Source organism: Stegodyphus dumicola, chromosome 10 (genome assembly GCF_044657685.1).
Source record: "Stegodyphus dumicola isolate Sdum_Otavi_A_Nest chromosome 10, ASM4465768v1".
NCBI lineage: Eukaryota > Metazoa > Arthropoda > Arachnida > Araneae > Eresidae > Stegodyphus > Stegodyphus dumicola.
In genome coordinates this window covers 56,136,027-56,161,697 of record NC_140777.1, presented here as the reverse complement: position 1 = coordinate 56,161,697, position 25,671 = coordinate 56,136,027, and positions in this window count along the sequence as shown.

The window sequence follows — 25,671 nt, the reverse complement described above, 5'->3', positions numbered from 1 at the left end:
TATAGTAGGTGCAAAGCCCTAAGAAGCTTCTAGAATGATAGACATTTTCGGGACGTTTCCAGGATTTAACGGCTGACACCTTTTCAGGATCCGTGCTCACACCTTCTGCAGAGATGCCAGGTAAGTCACTTCCTTTCAGAACAATTTGCATTTAGCGGGACTCGGTTTCAAATTGGCCTCTTTCAGTTTCTGAAGCCCCTTTCTAAGATTTTCTAGATGCTCTTCAAAACTCTTTCCGACAATGATGATATCGTCCAGGTAAATCAGATAGGCTTCGTAGGAAAGACCTTTCAAAACAGTCTCCATGAGGCGTTCGAAAGTTGCCGGCGCATTACACAGTCCAAACGACATCACCTTGAATTGCCAAAACCCTTGTCCCGTAGTAAATGCCGTCTTTTCTCGGTCATCAGGATGTATTTCTACCTGCCAATACCCACTCTTTAAATCAAGTGTTGAGAACCACTTGCTTCCAGAAAGAGTGTCTAGGATGTCATCAATTCTAGGAAGAGGGTAACTGTCTTTCTTCGTAACCTCCTTAAACCGGCGATAGTCGACGCAAAAACTTGTCGAGCCGTCTTTTTTTCTGACGAGAACAATGGGAGATGCCCATGGACTTGCTGAAGGCTCGATGACATTGCCTTCTTCCATATCCTTTAAAAGTGTTCGTACCTCTTCCTGTTTAGCAATCGGTAGACGTCTTGGATGTTGCTTGATCGGAGGATGATCGCCGGTATGGATTCTATATTGTGTCAAACGGGTTCGACCCACGTCAGAAGACGAGCGGGAGAAAACAACTTGAAGATCTTTAATTACGCGATCGGCAGCATTCCTCTCTTCATCGTTTAATTGCCCATTCTGAAATAACTCAGATGTAATGCTCTCTGAGAACACGGATTCTGGGATGTTACTCTTTCTTTTAACGCTAGTTACTGAAGTACATGCTGCAACTACTTCACCTGTCTTAATAACTCTCGCTTTCTCAGTTACATTGGCGACTCTCACCGGGATAACCGTTCTGGATAGATCGAAGAGTGTTGAGGCTACTAGTACTCTTTTCGGGCTATTACATTTATTGGGATATCCTATGATGGCGTACCGGAAATATCTATTTTCGGCTATGGATCCAGGAAGTAAAAACTCGGTTCTTGCAGTTATTGTGATATCGTCTTGAGCTATAATTTTGTGGATAGATTTCACTCCATCATTAGTTCCGAATAGGGCTATGTCCTCTGATGTAGAATGCAATTCGTTATTTTTAAAGTCTAAGGAAAAATTGTATTTGCTTAGAAAGTACAATAAAATATCTGATGTGTACACCACACGACTTCCTTGTACGGCATATTAAATTATACGCATTTTTTCCTGCATTTTATTTAAACTTATTGGATTTAATTTAATCCACTTCGCCGACAGCGGTTAAACCACAATAGAATAAATGCATTCTTTAAAATCATTCTAGTATTTGTTTACCATAGCGACAGTCTGGCGCTAGATTCACTTAACAGTATTATATTTCGTTCATATTATAACTCATAATGCACAAAATTTATATCATTTAAAGAATAGAATTATCTAATCGATGCCACATGTTCTATTCAAATACTATAATAAAGCTAGAACGATGTGTAAAAGAAATTAAGCAAAGAAAACAAAAAAAGAAACAGTTTTTCACAGACGATTGAGTATTTCTCATTCAATTAATTCAGTTCTCACTTCGCGAGAAGGCAAAAATACATAAAAACTCAAAATATCTATAGTAAAAATTACGAAGTAAATCTTAAACACTTATTTCCTCGAAAAAATTTCAGAAAGGATTAAGCATGATTTAATTGGCAATAATAAATGAAGGCGTTATCTTTGTTATTGCTAACAACTAAGCTAAGTTTCTCTAGATTGGCAACGAATCCACTACTCTGCTGTTTCAAATGTAAACAATGAATGGTCGCCATAAAAAAAAAGGCTTAGCGGCACTTAACAACTTTAAAATTGTTGATAATTCTAAAACTATTGCATACAGATTTACTAAAGGCATAAAAGCCTTAACCGGAAGATAAAAACAACATAATTCAATCATTTTTAAAGCAAAAAATGTACAATTTACAAACATATAAGAGTAAAGAAACTGAGATCACTGAGCCGGGTAACAGAGTGGATATATATATAAATATATTTATATACGCTTGATGCGGCCGATTGCAACCAAAATATGAGGTGGACATCTACATGTTATAGCAGTCCTATATACAAAATGTCAACGTTCTGAGGCTACTCGTTTTTGAGTTATGCGAGATACGAAAAATTCTCTTCAGAATTAATTTTAAAGCAGTTTTATAATTTTTTTGGAGGAAACCAGTCTTTTATTCTGTCCTTACGTACAGATATCACGCAAAAACATCGTTAAATTGCATTCGATAGCGGTCAAAATGGATATTTTCGTTGAAATATTCTGCCTGAAAGTTTTCGCGATTACAATACTTCCTTTTTACTTCGTACAAGGAAGTAAAAAGGTTCAAAGTAATCTATAGTAACCTATAAATCCTTTTTCATTCAATTTTTCTGTGCGTACAGAAGGAAAGTTTTAGGTGTGTCTAGACCGCACACACTGTGCTGCAAAGGGTTAACTACGAGACTAATTTATATGTTCACGGTTTAATATTAACAACATTAAGTTGTTAGACCAAGCAAATGGAATCAATAATACTTCAACATATCCAATAAAAAGTAAAATATTTTCAAACCGAACGGTTTTGGGGTTTTTTTTTATTGCAAATGTGACTGCAAATTTAGTTCCTGTTGATGGAATGATGAATTCATTGAAGCATATAGAAGTTTTCAAACATAGGACAGTGATATTCTTGAAAACGTTTCCACAGACATTTCAACGGAATTTTCTTCGTGTCAGAATTCTAAACCTGTGAGAAGGTTTACGTTGAAAAAGAATCGTTGGCCTGGAAATTCATCAGAAGTAAATCCGGCCAAAAACTTGTGGCACAATCTCAAAGAATATCTTGGTAAAATGGACTGCAGAATAAATGAGATTAAGAATGCTATAAAAGTGTAGTCCCACGAAAACGAATTTAAAACAATATGCACAAAATTAATGCGTTAGTAAAAAATAACGCATTTTAGAGGTAATTTCTGCTGAAGGAGGACATATCCCCTATTAGTTTTATTATTATAACTGTTTTTTGGCCCAATTAATTTGCACACTATAGTATTACCACCGAATTACTGTAGCATGTAACGCGAAATTTGGGTTTTGGTTTTTTTATACATATAAATATTAGCTTTCTATGTATACTATATCTGTATGTATATACATAGACAGACAAAGCAAGTTATACAAACATGCTTTAAATGCATGTATAAAAATTTCTACAAATATTCTTTATTGGAATGACTAATTTTATTTTTTCTTGATTATTAAATAGTTTCTCTTTCTAGATATATTCTTGCAGTTTATATTTCGAATATTACGACTCAAATTTAAGATGTACGAAACGATGCAAGAATATTTTGTTCTATTGTAAGAATAACGACAGCAGAAGACATATCTTCTGTTATTTATTTAAGCACATTTTGTACATGGAAAGTCGAAATTGAGCTGTATTATTTTGCTTATGGCTATCTTTATTTGACAAAGAGTTTTTCATGGAAAATTTTCCAAGGGAAACTAGTCGTTTTTGCATTACACATGGTAATTAGGTTGTTTGAATATAGCAAAGCAGACTAGGATTATCTGCCTAAAGAATTGAGATGGCTTCAGGGATAATTTTCTAAGGGAAACTGACTCGTTTTTAGTCACACGTAACAAACATGCTTTAAATGCATGTATAAAAACGTCACACGTAAAAACGAGTCAAGAAACGTGGGGAAAGCCACGAAAACCGACCTTGCAACCAGGCCTTTCGCCTGGGCAGTGAAGCTGATTGCCGTAGCTAAAATCCACAGATTTGAAAGGTGGATATGGTATGGACTTTTGTAAAGTGTCTGTGCAGCAAACAGCACAAAAAGTACAGGGCGAGCTGAAATTCATCTCGAGAATTTTGGTAGTAAAGGAAGAGGAGTGGGAGACCTTCGAATGGTCCTTGGCAGTATTCTCTATTTAAATTAAGGCAGAATTTCACAGTAAGTGCAGAAGGACTGTACCTGTATGGTTAAGGGTGAATATCCAGTGTCTTCACTCTTATACTTGTATCTTTGGTCTGCATTCGAACTTAGGTGAAGCTACCAGTATGCTACTAGTATTCAGCGATTTCAATCACTTGGCCACAACTGGGGCTGCTTGAAAAAAACCAAGAAAACTATATTCAAAAAGCTCATAAAAAGCTCGGAATATAACCTGGCGTCAACTACAGTCACTCGTCATTTGATTGGCTTTAAGTGAGGTTTTGCATTATGCTATAGAGAAGACGTTTTGTTTTAAAAAGTTATTCCAGTGAGCTTTGGCATTTAAAAGGATGCTGTAATCAGAGCTGTGCTGTGAAACTGAACCACAGGAATAAAGTATCTAGCATTTTGTAAATTTAGTCTTCATATGATAGCAATAATTTTAATAATAATAACAAGTGTGTTGGACAACAATTATATTGCATCATTATTTAATGAGCAAAACGATGTTCCTTAGAATGTTTGCCTTAAAATGAGTTGCATGTTTATTTCTTTTACTTGTAGCGAAATATTAGCAAATACTGACCGAAGTTAAAACGTATATGGCGGCCCGCGGAACCAGTCAACGTTCGCAAGTTCGAAAGAGATGAATTACTTGAATTCATCTCTTTCGAACTTGCGAACGAAGAGCTCTTTTGTGACGAGGTAGAGTATTTCACTTCTAGGAAACGAACTCAAGGTCTGCTTCCAAGGTTATGTGTTTCTCGCATAGCACTTCTGATTCGATCCATAGATTTAGTCAGAAGCAAAGCCTCCACTAAAATACCAAAGCGTTGAACTACTACCAGCCATAAATCACTGTCGTCACACGTAGTCTCTGTTTAATATTTTATAAGAAGGTAATATTTCAATTATAGTTGAAAATCTCAGTAGTTTTATAAAATGATTTGTGTTACATCTTCATAAATTTATTTTGTGAGTGTGAAGAAAAATATTTTTAAACAGTTAAATTTCATATATCTCAAAAACCAACAACACAATAAAACTTAGCTTTACAAATTATTCAATCGATCCTTCAGTTTGAATTTACTTTAAATTTTAATTAAGGAACTTAAAAATATTGAGGAATTAAATATGCTATGGAATATTTGGAAAATTATGAAATTATTCAAAACCCATACCTTTTTAAACTTTGCTGTGACATTTCAAAAAAATTATCCACAGAAATACCAAAGAACGTTTAAGAAAAACTGATAAATGAATGCGATTTTTTTCAGCACAACTTTCACGTATTCTACCTTTTTTTCTTCCACAAGAGAATTTCTCAATTCTTCGCAAGCTTCTACCTCCCACTCCATTGGGAAGTCCACTAGAAAGTTCTCTGGCGAGCCAGGAAAGGGTTTGTACTTTGGAGATACTCATGAATTATGAATGAACATCATTGGAATGTTCTACGAGAGCCATATTTAGGCTCCTCTATCATGGTGTTTAGTTGTGCCACTCCCCCTCCATCTCACGAGAGAGAAATCTTCATTTCTGTTGGCCTCTAAATTGCCTGCTTATCTTCTTTATTTGTATATATACTATTTCCGTGCTTTTGTTTCAACGAAAATAGGTTATATTTCACTTGTTTACATTGTTGTGTGAGAGGTTTATGTTGATTCTTTAATAAACGTGCTTAACCGTCTTGTTAATGAGAAAAACCTAACACGCCATTTTGCTTAGTTTTTATAAGCTTGTATTTAGTTCACTTATGGCGTTTCATTCTGAGTAGAATTTTGTCATCGATTTTTAACCTACTCCCGGATAAGATACCGGGTTTAAATTTCGTGCTCCCATTGTTTGTTTGATGTTGTCACATGTCATGATGCGAATTTTTCAAAATTCGGTTTACACTTTTTTAATTTAATGTTAAAATGATTTTTCGCACGTATCTTCGTTTAACGTACGAACTAAGGATATCAAAATTTTACTGTTTGCACTATCAAATAGAGCGAAAAAAATCTTTTCAGTGAAAATTGTATGAAAACTGTAACTTAGTTTCTGAATATTTGGCGAATGTTTGAAAATCGCTCGACTTTTTTCGATTATTTGAAGACTAAGATTTTAAAATTTCAATATCTAAAAATGCGTCAGTTAGAAAGTTTTGAAATCTTCACAGATTACAAGCCAAACGTTTTCGTCACAAGAATGATAAAAAAATATTACTTAAGCGATTTTCACCTTTTTTTAAAAAAATACGTTTCATTTTGAAGCAGGAGGAAGAAAAAAAGAGATTCCTACGGAAAATGGCTTTTGAGTTTACCATCGTGGAATTTTTAATAACGTAGTTTGCCATCTTTGCGCATTTAATGAAGAATTGGCGACATTCGTTTTTTCCCCACATTTCAGCTTCATAGTCGTTCCTTTTAAAACGTCCTGTATGAAGGCATTCCTAATGTAATTATTTTTTGTGTATTAGTCGTATTCAACTAACTCAACCTATTACTACCGCTGTATGAAATTTGTACTCAAAGAATGCTTTTTTTTCAAATATTGAAGAAACCAATGGATCACTTTCAAAGTGCTTATTTCTTCTATTTATCACCCTTTTTGAAAAATGAATGACTTTGTTTTTCAAACTGACATTATATTATGGTAACATGCTGCTGAATGTAGGTACATACTTCAATAAATCTATTTTCCCAAGAACGACACAAATCTTTAGAGAAATTTTCTCACTCCCCCTCTCATTCCACTGCTTTTTTATCTCTTGGTAAATGAAAGTTTAATTTCCACTTGTTTGTCGTAGAACTCAAGGCGGTGTAATTTGATTTATACCTTTATTAATCTCCGGTAATTGCATACAGTATCAAAGTACACACGAATATCACATAACATACAAGCAATAATTGCACAATATCTCAAATGTTACCTTTTTTTAGTGCTTGTATATAATTCGAACGAAGAAAATTCGTTTACTGTTTATAGATATTTACTGATATTTTATTGCAGTATGGAATTCAAAAGTCTCAAAGATATTGTGAATAAAGGAATATTCTCCTTGATAACAAGAGAGATAAAACTTCATCGCAGAAACAATTCATGCTATGAACAAAAATTTGAGCCATTTTTGATGACAACTATGCTTTGAAAACAGAATGTCAACTAAAAATTTGATTTCTCATAAGAGCGAAAGAAGTTAAGTAAAATATATTAAAGTTGTATCTTCAGATCACAAGTATGAAGAATATCATGACGTAAAATGATGGAAAAAAATGAAAACAAAATAATATGAAAGAATTTAAATTTTAATTGCCGTCCAAAATAACTCTTTTTACACTAGTTGAATATGGCTTATTAGTAGGGATGGCCCAGGTGGAATAGCGAAATAGTTTATAGGATACTAAATAAATATGCATTAAGACAAGCAAAGGAACTTGTATGTCTTTTGCATATTTAAAATTTGAAAAAATATATATGACGTATAATTAATGTTTCTAATTAAGTAACTCATGAATGCAGTTTTATTTCAAACAATCCGATTGAAAGGTAAAAAAGTAATATTCTTAGAAACTGCATTGATTGCTTTTATATATCTTACTTTGTTAGTCAGCAACACACAGATTAAATTTGAAAAGTAATCACATTTTTCGAAATGGCAACAGAACAGAAACTAAAACAATACATTTAAAGTGAATTAATGCAAAACTGTATTTCGAGACTAACAACCCCTTTGGAATAATGTAAAACAAAAATGCAGGAAGTTTGACTCTCTTACGACAAAAATTGACCGGGATATTTAATTTCAAAATTTGCAGTTTTTGATGTCATTTTCAACTTGCCTTATCTGTCAATTAAGTTAGAATAATTCGAGGTTAATAGGTTTAAATGAAGTGCAGGAAAGAATATGCATAATCTAATAGGCTGTAGAAGGATGTTCACATTTTTCGTTTTTGATAACAGACGAAAGCCATGCATGTTCATGGTTGAAGAGTACTTGATACTCAAGTTGAAGATTTACTTGATACTACCATTGTTATAACAGATTCTCTTCAGAAATAGCCTTTTGAAATCGGAAACTTCAAGGGAGAGATAATAGTGCACTTGTTCGGGAATCTCTTTGCTTTCTTTGCAGAGCAAGAAGAATATCATAACTCAGAAGTTTTTAGTATGCTGATAGTACAATCCAAGCTCTTTATTGCAACTTAAATGTTTTCTTTAAAATTTAGGAATGATTATTTAAAAGTTACAAAATGCTCACGAAGCCGTCTTGAGAAGACAAAATACCTAGACTTAAACCTCTTAGTAATTTTCTCTAAATATTGAGATATTATTATGGACCCAATCATAAGCACAAATCGCATACATGATTCGAAGGAATTTTTATTGCTTTGAGATAAATGCTAAATTTTTTATCATCTATTAACTCAATGGAAACTGTGTGTGATATAATAGAATTCAAATACAGTTGAATAAAGTAAAACCACTCATAATGTTCTGAGTAATGGTATAGCTGATATTTTAAACATTCGGAATTTCATATATACCAGTTTTTATTAAATGTAGTTTTATTGTTTACAAAACTAAGGAAAATTCGTATTTAAAACCAAGAATAATCATTAGAAACTAAATATTTAATATAATCAACTTTCTGTTTATTCGTCGTTGTTAATATATCCCAAACGCTTAATTTATCAGAACTTGGGTAAATATGCCATTTTAGTAGGTTTTATTTAAGCATCATGAAAGGACAACATGAAATGGATGTACATACTGTTGGAACATGCATTTCATTTAACATGAAAATGATTCAAATACTCAAAGAATGTTCCACGATCTCGATAATAATGTTATCATAACTTCAGGAAAAAAAACAGAATGTTCTATCTACTTTTAATATGCTGCAGTCATCTTTCTTGCCAAATATTAATACAATCTTTCTTTAAAAGAGACTTTATGATCTTCGTATGAATCTTAATACCTTGACAAACTCTATTTGAGATTGCATCTTTGGCGCAGTCTTTTTCACTTTTTCATTTCCATTAATTCACGTGCGATCCTTAATCACAAAATATTTATTTTCTGCCCTTATATAAAGGATCTGATTTCAGTAACAATCGTATATTTCGTATAATAGCTATTTATTGTTTTCAGTGCGCTTAACTGTCAACTTAAATTCTAACTTTAGCTCGCATAAATCCAGGGTAATAAGTACAAATACAGACATTCCTATATCATCTCTCAAGGATTAAATAAAACTTTCATATGTGTAGTACAGATATGAGCTGTCTAGAAATCCAGTATGTCTCCTTATCCCCCCTGTTTAATGTTGGTAATGTCTTAGACGTCACAACTTTTCAATTAAACTTTATAATATTTTCAAAGTGTAAGAGTTTAATTCCCAAAAGAGTGCACCTTTAATAATAAAGGTGTAGAATTATTATAAATATAAATATTTAAAAGTAGTTTCTTTTGCATTTACTTACACATTTAGATTACGTTCGCTTTTCTAGAATTTAGTCTTGAAATTAGTGTCATGTGTATTATGAAACAGTTGTCTGTTAGATATAAGGTCACAATAGAAAATTGTTGTACCTTCAACGCAGTTTCAGTTTTGAAAACAGCCAGAAACTACAGAAGTTAACCCAGTTAAAAACACAGGATGTTCTACTTGATAATTACGATTTTGATTCGAAAAAATCCATTGTGGAGTACTTTGATATCACGCAGCTCGATCCGCCTAACCAAACAAGTTGATCTCATGGTTCTGATAGGCCGGGCCCGTTTCAAAAAAGGAAAAAATTGAAACATAAAATATCTAAATGAAAATAATCATGTGTTAATAATAATTACAAACATAAAAATGAAGAAAAAGAGGAAATACAAATATTTAGACTAGAGCGGACACACACACACACACACAAAAAAAAAAAAAAAACCCTTGAACTACAAACACAAACAGTGGTAACAACAAATTAGTAAAATAAGACCAAAAAAATGATGGCAGTAAAAAGCAAAAATCATACTCTGATTCCCACTGCCCGGCGCTCACCGCTAATAATTTTCATCACAGATTTACATAATTGTGCGAAAATTTTATAGCACAAAAAAAGATTTTCAGAATCAATATTTTTATTGTTTCTTAAGCTATTAAAGTAGGGACAGACCTCGAGGAAATGCTTAGCATCGCCAAACAGACCACATAGTTTACATTTATCGTCGTTCTGTATCTTAAACATAGCGAAGCATCCCGGGAAACGCCCATGGTCGGTCCGAAACTGGTTAACTTCAAAATCATTGAAGATAATAATTCTTTTTCTTAGTCAGTTCTAAGTGTTTCAAATAATGACTTTCCCTTTCAGAAGTATTCAACTGTAACTGCCACTGCTTAAAATAATAAGAATAAATAACTTTGGTTGCTATTTTGTATTTTTAGTGCTTTGATATATCGATTCCTTGCCCAATAACTAACACATGCTTCATCAAATTGAAATTTAGAATTTACTTACATATTAACTCAGATATATTGAACGCGAATATTCGTATGGTTTTGATATACTGTATTTCCCCCTTAGCTAAGTGCTTCTTCTGCTAGGTTCTGAGAATTAAAAAAACTATTCGCGTTATTTCCCCCCTTTCTCTTTTGCATATAATTTTTCCGTCTGAGGGGTAGTTTAGTGGTAAACTGCATTCCATTGATCCCTTTTATATTTTACTTTTTTATAGAAAGGTAGAAATATTTCAAATTATTCGCATGCTGTCATTACCTATGGTATAGCTGTCTTATTCCCCTCTTTCCTGGTACGGCAGAATACAATGAAGCTTCGGTTGTCGAAATAAATTTGTTTTTAAAAGCAATTCGTCATTAGAAATGTTCATAAACCAAAACTATTTTCCGAATAACATTTAATGCGAAATGGATTAATCCGTTCTTTAACCTCATACAATTACTTATAAGGTATTTTCTTCAACCTTTCTGCATGTCTTCGTAGTGTAACAGTAGTACATATGGCACATACTAGAGATGTCCTGGTTCGAGTCCCTGTGAGGGCATCGCTCATTTTTCTTGTCTCCTACTTCAAAATAACATAATGACTCTACATCCGTATTAAAAACTGCAAGAAGCTCATGAAAAAATTTGGATTTGTCGATGGAAATCCTTAAATTGAAGATAGGAGATGGTAAATACAAACTGATAACATAGAAGGAAATTTAATTTTACTGTACCCGTACTAAGGAGAGTGGACGGCATAAAAGGAAGGAGATGGAGAATAAAAAATTTATTAGCCCAAAAGGCTATTAATCCTGAAACACGACTTTACGTTAATTCACCTTCAGTGTCGTGCACTGTAAATGCGTTTTTTATTTTTTAATTCGAGTCTGTTACCATTAGGCAAAATGTAAGATATTTATTTTTCAAATTTAATGTTTGTTATTGCTTGATAAATTTAGCTGTTTAAAAGCAATAGATGGAGTTCTTAAGAATATTATTGTTATTATTATATGCTTTTGACTCAGATTAATTTAAACACAAATGCACTCAATTCACGATACATTTAATTAAAATTCTTCAATATTTTTATAAAATGCCGTTATATATTTTCCTATTTTCCGGTATGCTGAAGATATATAAAGTTTTAATGTTAGTCTCGATGTATATTTATATAGTACCCTATGAAACATTTCGTTATTCTATCTGGGCCCTTTCCAGTGATAATCTCTTCTGATAAACCCTATTAAATTTTAACAGAATCATTTTTGGATGATTTTAAAATCAGAACCCTTTCAGACATTTTTCTAGAATGATTTGAAGAGTGGATACTGTCAACCAAAACTTTCTGAATTTCGAATAGTTTCTTTTCATGAATTCAACATTTTGAAGTTATCGTTATCGCTATCGTTTCTTCAAGAATTTATAACGTTTAACATCCTTCATTACTATAAACTGCGACCAAGCCTTCGATAGACGTAAAGCGACCTTTTGCTATGTCTAAGTACAACAGGGACTTAAGAAGGATGTAAAGGACCCTTTATTTTAAGGTAAAATGGATGAACAGAGGTCACACACCGGGCTTCCAAATCCGCCAGCATTTATGAAAAGAAACTCAAAGTGAAATTCTAGTGTAAAGATAAATTTAAATATCTTATAGCCAAAGGCTATAAGATATTTAAATTTATTAAATTACACAGAGCAATTTACAATTAATTTACGATTAAATTACACAGAGCAATTTAATGGCGAAGTTGGCTCGGGCTTCACCAGTGTGAATTTATGTGTATGCAAAAAGTAATGCAACGCCGAAGATAAGAAAACTTATCTAGAATAGCAAACCTAGTAACGTGGCGTTCAAAATGCAGAACACGCTCTCATTTAATAATCTTAAACCCTCATTTATATAGAAACCAACTAATTTCCATTCTGGTGAGAAAACGGAAAGAGAGAAGTGACAGTAAAGATGCCGAACATAAAATAACTGGATTTAAATAAACTTCACAAGTGAAATATTTAATTGTTAATCTTATTCATGAAAATAAGAATATCTTGAGTTAGACAATGAGGAAAAAATAAAATAAATTTTATATTGCTAGGAAACCAAGTACAACAAAGGAACATTCACTTTCTTTAACAAAAGGGAATAATAGCTCACATTTTTTTAGCTAAAAGAAATATTTCTTGTGTAACCACTTTTCATAATATCTTAGGAACTCCCTTGCGCTGACAAAATAATTGTCATGGTCTTTATTACTTAGTCAAGGCTAAAGTCATTATTTCCATAAAGGTACTGAAAGAATGGAAAAATTTCTTTTTATTTTATTACAAAGGAAAACAACATTATGAAAAATATGAAGCTGAATATTTTATTAATTAAAGATACAAGCAGGACTGCAAGCCTTTTAGTGACTATAATTCGAGATATCCCATCTAATATTATTTATAATGCAAGAAAATGTAAAAAACGAAAATGTAAGAATGTGTTCTCACTGTCTGTACCTATAACCATAAAGACCAAAGTATGTATAAAGTATGTGAGCATAAAGTACCTATGATCAAAATAAATTTCCGTACCCTTTTTCCAGGTACCATAAAATGCCAAGGATTTCACATATTTGCCATTAATTGGTATCTTATTTCTATCTACTTGGTGGTAGAAATATTCAGCAATGTTTTAAAAGCCTTTCTATTCTACATTCAACAAGTCTCCAATGACATTATAACATTCTCCACATCACTCTCTGTATTCATTGAAAAAGGAGATAGTCAGTAAATGATAAATGCGTATGGAAGAAGAGTGAATTATATAGAAACAGCAAAACTTTAAAAATAGTATCTAGAAAGTTTTGGCAAGTGCTTAAAGCAGCATGTGGTTTGGTGTTGTCTTAACAAAAGTTACATCTTTGCTTTTGTGTAGATGTTAGCGTCCGTCTGTTGGTGCTATACGTCAACTTCTGTTATTTGAACAGAAATAATCTTATCTTTAGGTTACAGTATAGTAATCGTACCCGATATTTCGTACAATTTGATCCATAAATGGTTAATTTATGGAAAAAGAAAGCAAAGAAACACAGGTATCCACTTTCTGCTTTAGTTACTGTCCAGAAATCTGTTATGGAGCTCACTGATCAAATTTTGTGATGAATCTAAGAGAATGGCTTCATCCTTTGATTGTTGCTTTGTGTGTAAATAGAAATCTGATATTTCATAGACTGAATGTATGGACAGGACGAAGACTGAATTACAGGACGAAGTTTAGCAGTTAACAAGGCCCGGCGATAAATAGTTTATCTAGATGGATGCACATATTCCAACATTGCTACCAGTACCTGTAGTTTTGAGATTACCTAAAAACCTCCTTTCTACATAGAACTAACAAGGAAAGTCTGGAATAAAAAATCCAAAAGGTTCGGAAATAATAAAATCACTTTTAATGCGAAAGAATAAACTTTACCTTCTTCCTTAAAATGGGAATTTAACTGGTTCACTTTCAGCAGGAGCTCTCGGTGAGTGAACTTTAAAAGAGCTATCGTTCTTTTTGAACAATCAAACTTTCACGCGCTCAGTAAAGTGAATTCGTTCTTTGAATTAGTTCGTCAACAAATAGCACATCTCTAGTTAACACGTCCAGCTATCATTCAGAAGATCCATGGCTCAAACTTCGGTGACAGCATAATAAAAATTTCACTTTACCTGTTGAGAAAAATCTAATTATCTCTGTTGTATCGCCCAAATTAATATGTGGCGAATGGCAGGTCTTCACCTGGATTTGGTCGACTGAGTCTCATACTTCTCTTCAGGTGCCTTTTAAGTTGGGAAGAATGTAAGAAATTATGGTGTACTCCTTCGTGTATGTTCTTGTGGAATTACCCTTCTAACCATCTAAAAGTTTGGCTTCGAAAAATCCCATATTCTCAAGCATTTCCTTGACCGCATTTCCGAAATGCCTTTGCTACTTTATACACCTGGACTCTTTCATTTTTACAAGTATCATTAATAATTTGGACATATTTCAAGGTTCATGTACATGAAATTATTTTTTAGTAAAATATTCTTAGACTCATATATATGGTCTAGCAGTTTAGAGGTTAATACGCCCAACTAGTAGATGTAAGATCCAAAGTTCGAATGCTGGCGAGCGAATAAATGATTTTTAATGTTTCCTTCCTTCCAACAGTTGCAGAGTCCTGCTATATCTAGAAACTTCTGTTGATATTCTGCAGAATTACGATACTGGAAACGAGTTATCGCTTAGTCTGAAACAAATCACTAAATTTTAGGAGGGTTAAAATAATCTTTTTATATCGAACTTCCGCTACTTTCGGATATTTAAATTAACATAACCGAATGTTAAATTTCAGTATATTTAATGTAGCCTGGGCCTACGTATAAAACAGATACCTCAAGATAGTAACGGCGCATTATTTAAACGTCGGCTAGCAAGATGCAAGAGCCTGAAATGAACTTAAGCAGAGCTGCTGATATTACGTAACAGAAGAGGAAGAAGCTATAAATCTAGACATTGAAACCTTCAGCTAAAATACACAAACAATTAATTTGAGTTCTGGTGAGGACGAAGAGAAGGACTTATAAGAGATTTCAGTCATAATAATTGGTTCATTAAAATATCTTATACTATAAAAAGATCACGAATAAATTATGTAAAGAACTATCAAAACAGAGATGACACTTTCATATTTCATTTCTGCATGGTTTAAGATCTGTAAAATTGTACAGTATGTTAAAGAGTAAAAAATGGTGATGTATTAGGATTTCCGATGACAATGTGAATTGATCAACTTGCTTCATCAAATGCATAAATTCATAAATATTTAAAAAGGTCGTTAACATAATACCCTAAAAAATCAGAAATTCTATTTTTGAAAGCCAGAAACAAAGTTTTCATTACATTAGCTGTAAGAAAATGAAGAAAAATTAAGAAGGAACTTAATCCGAAAATGGCTGAAATACGCATTGAGGAAAGATGAAAAGGAAAGTTGTTTACCCAGGCATTTCGAAACTCCTAGAAATTAATCGTAACCACCTTGTCGTTAACGATGTCGTTTCATGAAAGTTTTCTTTTGTGGAATAACATTTACGGCTTCTACAGCAATTAGTTGCTGTCAAATAACGTTTTTAAAAGTTTTATGGTGAGTGGTTCATTAATCAGGCTCTATGTATGAAAGGGAAACTTTGCGAGACTAGTTGTATTAGCAGAGTGCATTTTTAACTGTGCTAGCAGCACTCATCGTCCTAATGGTTGGGGTAATGAGCATTTTCGTGACGTAGTTTGTTGACGTTGATATTGCTTCTGGAATTAGAAGTACGAAATTGTCAATGAAGTTTTTGGTGAATTGGTTAGAAACGTCTCCGTTCCAGTATTTGCATTAATTTAATCTTGATTTAAATCTCATTGGGTATGTTTTACTATCATCCGATAAACTCTCAGCTTTAGTTTTGTTTTTCGTTTTTTGGTTTTCAGTTATTCATTTAAAGAAAGAATGGAAAATCTCATTCAGCGCAGGTATTGTTTTAATTTTTCGATTCATATCCTGGGCTAAAAGGCACGTCAGTATGATGAGGAAAATTAGGTAAAATTATCTGTGTTTCTCTGGGAGGGGTTATCCTTAACTCTACTTACTACATGTTCTACAAAGTATACAGAAAAGCTTATGTAAAGCACCAAAATAATAAATAAAGAAAGAATTATCACTTCAAAATAGACGGGACATAAGAAATAAATATTAAAAAAAGAAATTTGAAAGAGTTCAGATTTAAATGTCGAACCAGAGGATTTACTAAGGTTTCTATCTGCTCTTGCTGATAGCGGGCTCGTTTACACGTTACGTATGGATTTTTTGGTTTGGTTTATTGAGATTACGGCAAAGCACACTAGGGCTATCTGCCTAGAGGGAGGAATGCCTTCGTGGAGGACTTTCTAAGGGAAACTGGTTCGTATACACGTCACACATGGGAAAAAACACGAAAACGCCCATGCAGCCAGCCGGTTCGCGGGATTCGAACCTCGGACCGAACTACCAGTGTTCAGCGACTTTACCGCTCGGCCGCTGGTGGACCCTTACGCATGGGAGAAAAGTATGAAAATCAATTATAAAGCCAATCTTTTTGTCTGGATTCGAAGCCGGGATGAATGAATAAACATTTAGTAGTCGTAACCTTTCGGTCGCTGTTGGAACAAAAAATATATTAACGTTTTCATCCTTATGCCTCATTTAAAAGCAGATCCAGATTAATTTAAATAGTTAACTTTGCCATTTCTAGACATAAGTAAGTTTACCATATGTTGAAAACTGATAAATTTTTTAATTCGTGGAAAACTACAGGGAAATTGTTTCTTTTCAGTGTGCTTTTAGAGGTGTAAAATAATATTTCTTCTTAGAAGATTTCTTTAAAATCAAGATCTATCATTCGACATGTTTCTCAGGTGCATATAATACGCGATTTTTTATACATAGTTGAAGTAATTTAGATTTAAATCTCTGTTGATTTTAATTTGAAGCTTTTACCTATCTATTTTTCTTAACAAGACGGTAATTCATGAACTATAAGTTTAAACTATAATTTTATGAATCTGGGAAAATGATGTTCGTTAGGAGTTCAGAAAAAAAGGGTAAGGCTAATGAATTTCATGTAGAATGGGATTTTTCCTGCATCTTACAAACATATTACAACTGGTTTCATGCTGGCTACAACACTGTTAACCACGATTTAGGGAATTAAACTTCACTCTTCCAGCAATGCGGTCTTCAGAGACTCCACATCTCTAGGGAAAGGATGTTTCCGTGCAACTGCTTTTTCGAGGTAATTTCATAAGTCCTCTATCGGGTTAAAATCAGGTAATTTTGTTGGCCATGGTATTCCCTTTTTTCTTCACTTTCAGAGAACTTGTCAACGACCTTTACTCGATGTGGAAGAGTATTATCGCCCATGAATAAGAAGTCAGAAATATACGCACCTCCCTGAAGAGTCTTAGATACGGTCCAGAAATCTCTGGCTGGCCACACTTCATCCAGAAATCTCTGGCTGGCCGCAGATCCACTATTGAAAATGCGCAGGGACGTATGTCCATCGATCATTACGCTTCCGCATAACCATCACACCTGCATTACCGAAATGGTCTTCCATGATGTTCGAAGGAAGATTTTGAGTTCCTATCTCCCTCCAGATGTACAAATGTTAGAATAAAATATTAAACTAAAAGTGGACTCATAAATAAAGAGAATATGGGAGCACTGGTGTTCACTCCACTTTGCGCAAATTCAAGTTATCGCTGTTTTGTTTTGAAGACAGTAAAGCGCATATTCTTGCCTTTCTGGCAAAATGATCGTTTTCGTTAAGTTCTCTATATATAGTTTGCTGTGATACAATAATTCTAGTGGAATGTGCAAGCGCGTGTTATGACAGACCGTTATAACCAGATATCAATCCTCAGAAGCAGTTGTTATTCTGTTACGACCTTGTTAGGCCTCCTTACAACAGTTCCAGAATTCTGAAATTGTTTCTATGCGTAGAGACTGTCTGTATTGAAATATGCACCCATCTCACTGCTTCTATGATTCTCTGCCCTGCTTCTAAATAGCTTCTAATTCGCCACTTCTCATATTTCTGCAAATGGTACTTTGGGGCTATAACAAACAGTTTTGAGATCTTACATACTGAAAGCAAACGCTGTATTGCAGAAATTTTTTCATATATTCACTTTGCACAAAACGGTTGATTCCCACTCAGATGACGCAACGTCTTGATTAGCATATCAGAAAGGTTTGATTACTTTTGATTACATAATGCTGATTAGGCTTGTCTTTCACACATTCGTTTTAAAAATGGGTTACATCGATTGGATATTTCATAGAATATAGTTATTTTTGAGTTTGTAAAGATAATTTGGACATGAGTATAGTTTATTTCACTATGAATTGCTTTACTGACTCAACATATTTTATGTTCTTGTTCAACATATTCAAGCTAATTTTATTAAGAATTTTATAAGGCTAATATGGTATTGTGTCTCTTAAGTAAAAGTTAGATTCTCCATTAAATTAGTATATGCACGTTTCTTGATGTTTGCAGTGAACTAGATTAAGTCTAATTGAGATTCTTTTCGAAAGTCGTCAAAAACTGCTTTCTCATTTTTATAAGATAAAGTAAAATTACTAAGATGTATTATACGATTTTTGCGCTCTGAAAACTTGTGGCTTATGGATTTAGACGATTGTTAGAACCGTAAGTCACATATGCTTTACGAAAAATGTCTTTTTCGGCATTCACAAGAAGATATTGATCGCATAGAACATGAACGAACGCATTCTATGCTATCAGAACCCATTTGTAATTGATCAGTTACGAATTTTACCATTTTTTTCTCTAGTGAAAACATCAGTACCCTCCAGCTATATAACTGCTAGAAGGGCAGAAGTCACGAAAATTCCTGGCTAAAAATCCATCTTCATCACCTTACGAGCTCCAGGATGGGTTTATTTGATTCTTGCCTATAAAATATGTTATAATAAAAGACAGACTGGAAAGTAAAGAATACGGAGTTGGTGAAAAATATGTGATTTCTTTAATCATGGGACATTAGTGTATAATTATTTGTCACAGTAACTGACATAATTGAAATATATGATAGTTATTTTCAGACCTGTTTTTTAGTGAACAGGAAATAACTTAAAAGATAAAGTCATTTACAATTTGGATTTGTTTCTAAAAGTAAAGCTTGATATTATTTTTAATGATAAACAGGGCAAACCAAGATAAAACGAACCCAAAGCTAGTGAAGAACACATGAACTTTAAGGCGATATGATACAAGGTGGCCCAAGATAAACCAAATCGGACATGAGAGATTTCATCATGAACTATAAGCGATATGATACAAAGTGGCCGAAGATAAACCAAATCTGACATGAGAGATTTCACTTGTACTGGGTTCGGCTTATTATGGGACACCTGACAACACTCCTGGGAGACAAAGATATGATTTAACAATGCACAAGATGACAACTATCAGTTTTAATAAACTGCTTTCATTGTAATAAAAACCAATTCATATTTAAGTAAATCGTGTTTTTTTACAAAAAGCAAAAGTCGGAGAAATGACGGTGTCGACCTGCATCAACAAGTTACATATTTTAGAGTACAGTTGTAGGGTTTATATTTATTTTAACTAACATTTATTTTAAGTTTAAACTATCTTTCCTGTCAAGCCTTAATTTCCCCTGGAACTGCCAATGCCAGAATATGTAAATTTGAGTAGAACGCGCAAGGATTCAAATTATCAGCGGAAGTATTCTGATTTAAATAGAAGGAAACAAGTTCGGAGAGAGTTATTCTTACTTAGCGAGAGCGGAGGTAGAAATCGAGAATTGAAGAACCCCGCGTTGCGGCCTATGTGCTTGGCGGGAAGTAGTTGCAATTGTTCCAGTGAACTTCAAGTCTGCTGAATTAGCTGCGGCTTTTGTAAAACGCGGTGAGTTAGTTACTTTAGAGAGCCTCGTAGTTAGAATATTGTCTTTACTTTCTTTTCAGGTTCTTATTTTTATTTTGACTGCCGAGTTGGCACCGTTTGTAAGCGTCAAGAGAACGCAATTGTTGAATAAAAAGGGACTTAAACCCTTTACAAGACTCTGTGGTTTATACAAGCTTTCACAGTCACCCTTGGTTGCGTGCAAGTTGTAGGCGCGCAACGTTATATTGGCGCCCGAACTTATCGAACTTATCGAACTGAAATGGCCGAAAACTGGATGGAAGCCGCTGGACAACACCAAGAAATGACAACTCAGTTAGAAGGATTTGGATACCTGGTCCAGACTTTGAGAGCATCAATCAAGCCAAACGTCTATTTCGACGGAAAAAATTCGGTGTCCGTATTTTTAGAAGGTATAGAAAACCACTTTCAGCTCTACCCTGTGCCTGAAAGACAAAAAGTTGCCATCGCCACATCAGCACTAAGAGGACAGGCCGCGCTATGGTGGAAAAATATAGGCAAATTTCTTCTAGGTGAATTTGGAAGCCCGACGTATACTTTTGAAAATTTCAAAAAATCGTTAGTAAAGGCCTTCCCCATAGTGAAAGATCGCGCACGGCTGGAAGCCGAGCTATATAGTTTCTATCAACGGGATACAGCACAACTGACGGACTTTATTTTACGAAAAATCAAGCTAACGGATATGCTGTATGGCAAGAAACCCGATGCGGAGATTATTGAAATAATATTACCAAGATTGTTACCCGGTGTTCAAGACTACTTTGAAATTAGAAACCCAACCACATTGCAGGAACTTTTCGAATTGGCGGTGAAATTTCAAAATCGCAGAATAGCGGAAAGAGCGAGAGGGGAAACATATTCTCAAAGTACCCGAAAGAAGGAGGAAACCAGAAATGGAAATCGCTCATATGGGGGAAAGAACTATCAAGCTAACGCATCGAAACTCGAAGGTCAAGGCCCAAAAAGAAAATTTGAAAATAAGCATCCGCGTACCCAGAAGACACAGATTGAAAGGAAAGCTTTAAACGACTAGAGGGGCCTGTGAAAGGGAGGGTCTAGACCCCGGAAGTTTTAGAAAAACCCTCAAATAGACATCTAAATACAGTCATCGTAAAAAACTCACAGCTACCAATTATACAAGTCCTGGTTGGCGATGTACCAGTAGAAGCCCTCATCGATACAGGGGCAGAAGGAAATTTCATGAGTGAAAAGTTCTTCAAAAAGAATTTTTATAGGATACGACTATTTAAAACCAGAAATACGGAAATTATAGCGGCGCAAGGAAAAACATGTCACTGCATCGGGAAAGTATCATTAAACTTACAGATAAAAGAGGAAAATCTCAAAGTATTAATTTTTGTGGTGAAACACCTCCAACACTCTCTTATTTTAGGTATGGACTTTTTAAGGGCCGCGAGGGCCAAATTAAATTTTCAAGATAGTTCCGTGGTGCTGGAGATGGACCAGAGGGTGGTGGAACCGGTGGAGACACCTGAATTTGACCTTAGCCATTTGAATGAACAGGAAAGTAAAGCAATACAGCAAGTGGTGAGTAATTTTTCTCATTTGTTTTCAGAAAAACCGGGAAACTGTCAGATCGTGACTCACAAGATTAAATTAAATGCCGAAAAACCTTGTAGGACTAAACCTTACCGCTATGATAAACAAAAAGACTTAATCATCGAAGAACATATTCAGGAGATGTTAAAGAATAAAATAATAACGCCCATAAATAGTGAATACGCGAGTCCAGTCGTACTATGTAGGAAAAAGAACGAGTTTCCTCCTTCGGATAAAAGGGCTTGGAAATTTGCTATCGACTATAGAAAACTAAATAGCATAACTAAATTTCCAGTTTACCCTTTGCCGGTTATAGACGAGATCATTAGACAGATCAAGTCGACGAGATATATGTCTACTTTGGACTTAACGTCTGGCTACTATCAAATAGCTATGAGACCCGAAGATATACATAAAACCGCGTTTATAACAAAATCGGGCACCTATGCATTTTTACGCATGCCTTTTGGGTTGTGTGGGGCCCCATCAACATTCCAGAGAGCTATGGACATTGTTCTAAAGCCTGTCCTAGGAAAATCAACTTTAATTTATCTAGATGATATAATTATAACGAGTAATACGTTGGAACAACACATTAATGACCTCGAACACGTTTTTAAATTATTAAAAGAGGCCGGTCTTACAATTAACGCCTCAAAATGCAAGTTCGCAACTAAAGAACTTAAATATCTCGGTTATAAAATTTCGCAAAAGGGTATAGAAACGCAAGATTCAAAAATAAAAGCTATTAAGAATTTCCCACCGCCCAACACCGCCAAGAAACTTTCGTCTTTCCTTGGACTATGTTCTTACTATCGATCTTTCATAAAAGATTTCGCTAATATTGTTGAACCACTCTTAGTAATCAAAAGAAAAAAAGAGTAAATTTACGTGGACAGCTGAAGCTAACACAGCTTTTGAAAGATTAAAAGAAGCGCTTATTAATGCCCCTGTTTTAAAATTCCCTGAGGGGGACGAAAACCTGGAAATTGCGGCAGATGCATCAGACTATGCGGTGGGTGCAGTTCTTATGCAAAATAACCATCCGCTGGCATTTTTTAGTAAAACATTGAATCAAACACAAAGGAATTATACAGCTACAGAAAGAGAAACATTAGCCGTATTAATGGCTGTACACAAATTTCGAGTTTATTTCGGCAAATCGCCAGTAACAGTCTTTTCGGATCATGCGGCTGTTGGTAGACTTTACTCGGGAAAAAACCTAACGCCCAGGTTAATAAGATGAGCTTTAAAACTCCAAGAATATAATATCACAATAAAATATAAACCGGGTAAGGAAAACAATGTAGCTGACGCACTTTCTCGTATAAAACTGGACGATGAAGGTAATGAAGTTAAATGCGCTGTGTTGACTTCAAAAATTTTAGATTATAGAGATACGGTTATTACTGAACTGAAAGCTGATCCTGAATTTGGAAATATCTATGCTTATTTGAAAGACCCCGAAAGCTTTGAGCACACAGATATCGATGCGATAAGAAATAGAGCAAAAAACTATGAAATAATAGATAATTTATTATTCTATACGAAAACAACAAACGAAAATCTTGAGTATAAGCCAGTCATCCCAGCCTCGCTTCGATTAAGCATTTTGAAGGAGTTGCACAAAAAAAAAAAAAAAAAAAAACAGCGGGCCACCTCGGGGTCAGAAAGACTTTAAAAAGGGTACGCGAGGCGGTATATTTCCCGCAATTATACAAAATAGTAACGGCGTATGTCAGGTCCTGCAATCAATGTCAGTTAATAAATGATATTAATTACAGCCCGGCCGGGTATTTAAATAGCATTCGCGCTACATTTCCGAATGAAATTTTAGGCATAGATCTCCTTGGTCCCTTCCCCCAGAGCGAGTTAAATAAAAATCGTTTTCTTTTAGTAATAGTAGATCATTTTTCAAAATGGATAGAAATTGTTCCACTTAAACGCGCGTCAGCCAAAACAGTCGCAGATGCATTCTTACACAGATACATTTTAAAATACGGTGCACCGATAAAAGTCATTAGCGATAACGGAAAACAATTCATTAGTCAAATATTTGAAAACATATGCAATGGACTTGATATACGCCATATCAAAATGGTTCCGTATAGACCACAGGCTAACATAGCAGAAAGAGTTAATAAAAACATTGTAAAAATAATTCGCAGTTACGTTAGCACACATCACAAGCGCTGGGATGGCTACATAAATGAATTAGCTTATGCTTTAAGAACGGCACATCATGATACTACGGTAAAAACTCCAGCAGAATTATTTTTAGGCAGAAAGTTAATTACGCCTTTAGATAAATTATTCTTTGTGCAACAAAGAGAGCAGGAATTTAGACAAAAGGACGTGCAAAAGCTAATTGATCAGGCGCTTAAAACCTCGGATACGGCAAGGAATAGGCAGAAAATTTATTATGATAGAAAACGCCGTGAAGCAGATTTTAAAGTTGGGGATAAAGTATTGAAACGGAAATTTTCTTTATCAAGTGCCCCAGACAATTTTATGGCAAAGCTAGCTCCAAAGTTTGAAGGCCCCTATGTAATTCAGGAAATCAAAGGAGTAGTCTTATATCTTAAAAACGAGAGAGGGGAAATCTGTAAAGCAAGTCCCGACCAGGTGAAAAATACTATAATCCAAATGATTTTGAAATCCTTAAAAGTTTCTTGCAGGACTCAAGTCTAAACGAAATAGAAGGGCCAGAGACTGCAACAACTATTCCACCACCCAAGAAACGGAGAACTGAAGAGAGACCTAGCACTTCTACAACCCGGACGTCGGTATCAAAAAGAAAAAAGGATTTTCAAACTCCGGCGTTTAAGAAAAACAAAAATACAGATGAACCGGGTAAAGAAACAGTGGTAAAGACGAAAACACCACCTACAAAAGATGGCAGGAGAAATTACACATCAAGGAGAACGCGCACACGGCCACAGAGTCAGGTGCCAGCAAGGCCGCCGTTCCGGAAACTGAAACGCCAACAGGAGGCACAGAAGTACGAGGAACAGAAGAAATTCAAGGACTCCAGACCGGAGGACGTCAAGACCAGCCGTCCCAGGCAGAAACGCAAAGGCCAACAACCAGACGATTACTCCGTCAAGAGGCCAGCATGTAGAGGACGCAAAAGAAAGAGCAACGGGGACGACACGCGGAGATCAATAAGGAGAAGATTGACATCCATGACACCTCTAACTTGGGATCAATTTTGTCAAAAACGGATGACGGAGTTTCAAGCATCGAAAACTCAAAGATAAGTTAAAACCTTCTATAAATTTTTTTTCTCTTTTGTTCCGAAATGTTATGCATAAGTACGAAGTTCTATGTTTTGACGAAAGTCAATATGTCTCGGTTGAGACTTAGTTTTGTTTTACTTTATTTAGCTAAGGCAAAAGTATTATTTTCTTTAAGTGTAAAAGCTAAAAACAAGCATTTTCTGTTGGTCGAAAGACTAATTCTGTTATGTTAAAGCCAAAATTTGGCCGGAGATAAAAATAACTTCGTATTCTTGTACTAATAAGAATTTTAGTTCCAGTGCCGCCAGCTTGGCGAAGAATGAGTAAAGTAAAAATTTATTTTCTCTTATTCATTTTATGGTAAATTGTAAAAAGCATATGTATTAAACTTTTGTAAATGTATGTAAATACTTGCATGTTATGTAAAAGTAGAATTTAGTCTAGAAGCATAAAATTGTAGATGCTAAAAGTGAATGCTTAAAAGCAATGAAGTCAAAATTTAAGTATTAAACTGTAAAGTCATGCTTTAGAGCGAAAGCCTGCATGTTTAAAGATGAATGAGGGGGAAGCCAGAATGAATGTGTTTTGTAGGGTTCTCCACCTACATTTGAATTTTTAAGAATATTAAAGTAGCTCATTGAGTTGTAGAATGTCGAGTAAGGTGTGTCTATTTGGTTGTTGAAGTCTAACAAATCATGGTGGTTAGGGGAAGTGTTGTAAGACTAAAACACGAATATTCCCGTTTGACACCACACATGGTGGAGAGCCAGGGTAAAGTTA